Below are 6,255 nucleotides of genomic sequence, written 5' to 3'. Positions count from 1 at the left end.
AAAGGTTCCTATATACATAAAAATAATTTTTTTTATTCGGAAAATGGCAAATAATGCTTAAAAACTGGAAAAATCCCGGATAATTAGTTTGTTTATATTATTTTTTAACTTATTTTGCAATGGTTTCGATAGTGTAGCATTTGTAAGGATTATATATATAAAATCAAATGCCTTTCTTTGTTTAAGAATGCATAATGGATTAAAAAATAAAATAAAAAGGCGGGTAAAAGGATAAATTTCAAGACCTCATAACTCCCTTGTTTGGATATTAAGCTATAATATCCAAACTGGGACCGGAAGTAGGCCTCTTTGAGCCGAACGACCCTGCCTAAGTAAATTTTTTAAAGAGCAATTAGGGGGGCAGCAGTGGCCCCTTAAAACATTTGTTTAACTAACCGGGAGAGGGTATTTGAAGCTAAAAAATCGCACGATCCACGTATAAGCGTGGTTCAACGGATAGCGCTCTGGACTAGCAACTTAGGGCTAGCGCGGATCGGCGCAGGTACGAATCCCTGCAGTAATCAATTTTTAAAAATTCTTCTTTTGTTCTTTTTCTATTATAATGTTTTTTCAATGTGTTTTTAGATATTTTAAAGGGTCCTATATACATAAAAATAATATTTTTTATTCTGAAAATCGCAAATAATGCTTAAAAACTGGAAAAATCCCGGATAATTAGTTTGTTTATATTATTTTATATTATTTTTTTACTTCTTTTACAATGGTTTCGATAGTGTAGCATTTGTAAGGATTATATACATAAAATCAAATGTCTTTCGTTGTTTAAGAATGCATAATGGAATAAAAAATAAAATAAAAAGACGGGTAAAAGGATAAATTTCAAGACCTCATAACTCCCTTTAATATTAAGCTATTATATCCAAACTGGGACCGGAAGTAGGCCTTTTTGAGCCGAACGACCCTGCCTAAGTAAATTTTTTAAAGAGCAATTAGGGGGGCAGCAGTGGCCCCTTAAAACATTTGTTTCACTAACCGGGAGAGGGTATTTGAAGCTAAAAAGTCGCATCATCCACGTATAAGCGTGGTTCAACGGATAGCGCTCTGGACTAGCAACTTAGGGCTAGCGCGGTTCGGCGCAGGTTCGCATCCCTGCAGTAATCAATTTTTAAAAATTCTTCTTTTTTTTTTTCTTTTTTTCTTTTTTTATTATAATGTTTTTTCAATGTGTTTTTAGATATTTTAAAGGGTCCTATATACATAAAAATAATTTTTTTATTCGGAAAATGGCAAATAATGCTTAAAAACTGGAAAAATCCCGGATAATTAGTTTGTTTATATTATTTTATATTATTTTTGTAACTTCTTTTACAATGGTTTCGATAGTTTAGCATTCGTAAGGATTATATATATAAAATGAAATGTCTTTCTTTGTTTAAGAATGCATAATGGAATAAAAAATAAAATAAAAAGGCGGGTAAAAGGATAAATTTCAAGACCTCATAACTCCCTTTAATATTAAGCTATAATATCCAAACTGGGACCGGAAGTAGGCCTCTTTGAGCCGAACGACCCTGCCTAAGTAAATTTTTTAAAGAGCAATTAGGGGGGCAGCAGTGGCCCCTTAAAACATTTGTTTAACTAACCGGGAGAGGGTATTTGAAGCTAAAAAGTCGCAAGATCCACGTATAAGCGTGGTTCAACGGATAGCGCTCTGGACTAGCAACTTAGGGCTAGCGCGGATCGGCGCAGGTACGAATCCCTGCAGTAATCAATTTTTAAAAATTCTTCTTTTTTTTCTTCTTTTGTTCTTTTTCTATTATAATGTTTTTTCAATGTGTTTTTAGATATTTTAAAGGGTCCTATATACATAAAAATAATATTTTTTATTCTGAAAATCGCAAATAATGCTTAAAAACTGGAAAAATCCCGGATAATTAGTTTGTTTATATTATTTTATATTATTTTTTTACTTCTTTTACAATGGTTTCAATAGTGTAGCATTTGTAAGGATTATATACATAAAATCAAATGTCTTTCGTTGTTTAAGAATGCATAATGGAATAAAAAATAAAATAAAAAGACGGGTAAAAGGATAAATTTCAAGACCTCATAACTCCCTTTAATATTAAGCTATAATATCCAAACTGGGACCGGAAGTAGGCCTTTCTGAGCCGAACGACCCTGCCTAAGTAAATTTTTTAAAGAGCAATTAGGGGGGCAGCAGAGGCCCCTTAAATCATTTGTTTCACTAACCGGGAGAGGGTATTTGAAGCTAAAAAGTCGCATCATCCACGTATAAGCGTGGTTCAACGGATAGCGCTCTGGACTAGCAACTTAGGGCTAGCGCGGTTCGGAGCAGGTTCGCATCCCTGCAGTAATCAATTTTTAAAAATTCTTCTTTTTTTTCTTCTTTTTTTTCTTTTTTTATTATAATGTTTTTTCAATGTGTTTTTAGATATTTTAAAGGGTCCTATATACATAAAAATAATTTTTTTATTCGGAAAATGGCAAATAATGCTTAAAAACTGGAAAAATCCCGGATAATTAGTTTGTTTATATTATTTTATATTATTTTTGTAACTTCTTTTACAATGGTTTCGATAGTTTAGCATTCGTAAGGATTATATATATAAAATGAAATGTCTTTCTTTGTTTAAGAATGCATAATGGAATAAAAAATAAAATAAAATGGCGGGTAAAAGGATAAATTTCAAGACCTCATAACTCCCTTTAATATTAAGCTATAATATCCAAACTGGGACCGGAAGTAGGCCTCTTTGAGCCGAACGACCCTGCCTAAGTAAATTTTTTAAAGAGCAATTAGGGGGGCAGCAGTGGCCCCTTAATACATTTGTTTCACTAACCGGGAGAGGGTATTTGAAGCTAAAAAGTCGCATCATCCACGTATAAGCGTGGTTCAACGGATAGCGCTCTGGACTAGCAACTTAGGGCTAGCGCGGTTCGGCGCAGGTTCGAATCCCTGCAGTAATCAATTTTTAAAAATTCTTCTTTTTTTTTTCCTTTGTTCTTTTTCTATTATAATGTTTTTTCAATGTGTTTTTCGATATTTTAAAGGGTCCTATATACATAGAAATATTTTTTTTTATTCGGAAAATGGCAAATAATGCTTAAAAACTGGAAAAATCCCGGATAATTAGTTTGTTTATATTATTTTTGTAACTTCTTTTACAATGGTTTCGATAGTTTAGCATTCGTAAGGATTATATATACATAAAATGAAATGTCTTTTCTTGTTTAAGAATGCATAATGGAATAAAAAATAAAATAAAATGGCGGGTAAGTGGATAAATTTCAAGACCTCATAACTCCCTTTAATATTAAGCTATAATATCAAAACTGGGACCGGAAGTAGGCCTCTTTGAGTCGAACGACCCTGCCTAAGTAAATTTTTTATAGAGCAGTTAGGGGGGCAGCAGTTGCCCCTTAAGTCTTTTGTTTAACTAACCGGGAGAGGGTATTTCAAGCTAAACAGTCGCACGATCCACGTACAGGCGTGGTCCAACGGATAGCGATCGGGACAAGTAATTTCGGGCGATCGCGGTTCGGCGCAGTTTCGAATCCCGGCAGTGGGCAGTTTTTAAAAAATTTTCTTTTTTTTTTGTTCTTTTTTTATTATATTTTTTTTCAATGTTTTTTTTAGATATTTTAAAGATTCTTATATACATAAAAATAATATTTTTTATTCTGGAAATGGCAAATAATGCTTAAAAACTGGAAAAATCTCGGATAATTAGTTTATTTATATTATTTTTAAACTTATTTTACAACGTTTTTGATAGTTTAGCGTATGGTGTTCTAAGTATAAAATCAATATTCTTTCTTTTTGAAAGAACTCCTAATGGAATAAAAAATACAATAAAATGATTTGTCAAAGGTTAAAATTTCAAGACAGTATAACTTCCTTTAATAATAATATTTATATTGGACCTCGTATTATATTACGGGGTACTAGTTAACCCTATCAGAGGAAATAATTATAGGCCTATTAGGAGGTACACTATGTGGCCCTACAGGTTTCTATGTATGTATCTATGTAATAGTGTATTAAATAGCCTTAAAATGAGGAAATTCAAAGGCAATATTCTGGATTAACCCCTAGCCCTATATCTTACCTTAATATTGACTCATAATACTTATATTGGACTTCGTATTATATTACCGGGTACTAATGTACCCTACAACAGGAAATAATTGTTTTCTTATTATGAGGTACACATTGTGGTCTTATAGGTTAAAATGAGGAAATTCGTAGTCAATATTCTGTTTTAGCACATGGCCCGATATCTTACCTTAATATTGATCCATAATATTTATATTGGTTGGTTGTTCAAAATGCCTGCATATTGGGCCGATACATTTGGACCGATAACTGCCACACATGGCCCGATATCTTACCTTTATATTGACCCATAATATTTATATTGGTTGGTTGTTCAAAATGCCTGCATATTGGGCCGATACACTTGGTCCGATAACTGCCACACATGGCCCGATATCTTACCTTTATATTGACCCATAATATTTATATTGGTTGGTTGTACAAAATGCCTGCATATTGGGCCGATACACTTGGTCCGATAACTGCCACACATGGCCCGATATCTTACCTTAATATTGATCCATAATATTTACATTGGTTGGTTGTTCAAAATGCCTGCATATTGGGCCGATACACTTGTCCGATAACTGCCACACATGGCCCGATATCTTACCTTAATATTGATCCATAATATTTACATTGGTTGGTTGTTCAAAATGCCTGCATACAGGGCCGATACACTTGGTCCGATAACTGCCACACATGGCCCGATATCTTACCTTAATATTGATCCATAATATTTATATTGGTTGGTTGTTCAAAATGCCTGCATATTGGGCCGATACACTTGGTCCGATAACTGCCACACATGGCCCGATATCTTACCTTAATATTGACCCATAATATTTATATTGGTTGGTTGTTCAAAATGTCTGCATATTGCTATATAATTTATATTGAAGCAAATATTATATTTCCGGGTACTAGCATACCCTATCAAAGGAAATAATTATAGGCTTATTTGGGGGTACCCCCTAATTAAGGGACAATTAAGGGGTTATAGCAATTAAGGGGTTCTGTAATGGGTCCAAAACCCTTTTGTTTGAATCTAAATAGGCTGACGAGCACTATATATGCGTGGCGCAGTTAGTAAGGCTGTGCGCGTGTGATTTTCGTTGAGCGCAGGGTTTTGCAGCACCGAATCTCGGCTGTGCTCAATTTTAAGTTTTTTCTTTGTTTTTATTTTACATTAAATTATTTTTTAATGTGTTTCTCGATATTTTAGAGGATCCTATATATAAAAAATATTTTTTCCTTCGGAAAATAGCGAATAATGCTCAAAAACAGGACAAATCAGGGAAAATTCATTTATTTATTTTATTTAATATTATTTTTTAACCTCTTTTACAATATTCTCGATACTTTAGCGTGCATAAGGTGTTCTATATACAGAAACAAGTATCTTTCTTTGTTAAAGAGCGAAAAATTAATGAAAATGGTACAGAAATGGATGGGTCAGAAATTCCAGACAGTGTAACTCCCTTTAATATTAAGCTATAATGTTCAAACTCGGTCCGAAAGTTGGGTCGATTGGGCCGAGCAATCGTACCGAAGGAAATTTTTTAATAGAACAATTAGAGGACCCTCAATGGGCCAAAAGCCTTTTTGGTTAACTTACCGGGTGAGAGCTCCTTAAGCTAAATATTCGAGGCATTACCATGTGTGGCGTGGCCCAGTGGGTCAAGCTGTGAGCGTGAAAGGTTCGTTGAGCGGAATGACGCGGGTTCAAATCCCGGTCGGGTCAATTTTTTAAATTTTTTTGTTTATTTTATTTTATATTGTAACAGGTCGTGAGCTTGAAACTGATTTAAGATCCATATTTTCACAACATAAATAAAGTGTAAGGTTTTCCATGTTTTGAATGTTATCCCTTATTTCGCTTTATTAGTGCACAATGTTCTCCGACATCGAAAATGACCTAAAAACCCTAAAAATTAAAATTTGGAAGGGAGTTTTCAGGGAAATGAGTCATGGCGTTTGTCAACTTTTGCGGAAATCAAGGCCTGCAAATTACTGTTGCGCAGACAAAGAAAAAGAAGTATACAATATCACTGTATTGTTATTTTTTACGATAGAATCATAGTATGCTAGTTGATTTTTCCAAATTCATTTGTTGTTTGTTTCGCTGAAATTTGAATTGTAAGAACGCGCTATAATGTAAGCACTACAAGTGT

This window comes from Parasteatoda tepidariorum, chromosome 7, assembly GCF_982258835.1.
Source record: "Parasteatoda tepidariorum strain Cologne lab strain chromosome 7, Ptep-v5.0, whole genome shotgun sequence".
Lineage (NCBI taxonomy): Eukaryota > Metazoa > Arthropoda > Arachnida > Araneae > Theridiidae > Parasteatoda > Parasteatoda tepidariorum.
This window is presented reverse-complemented; position numbering follows the sequence as displayed.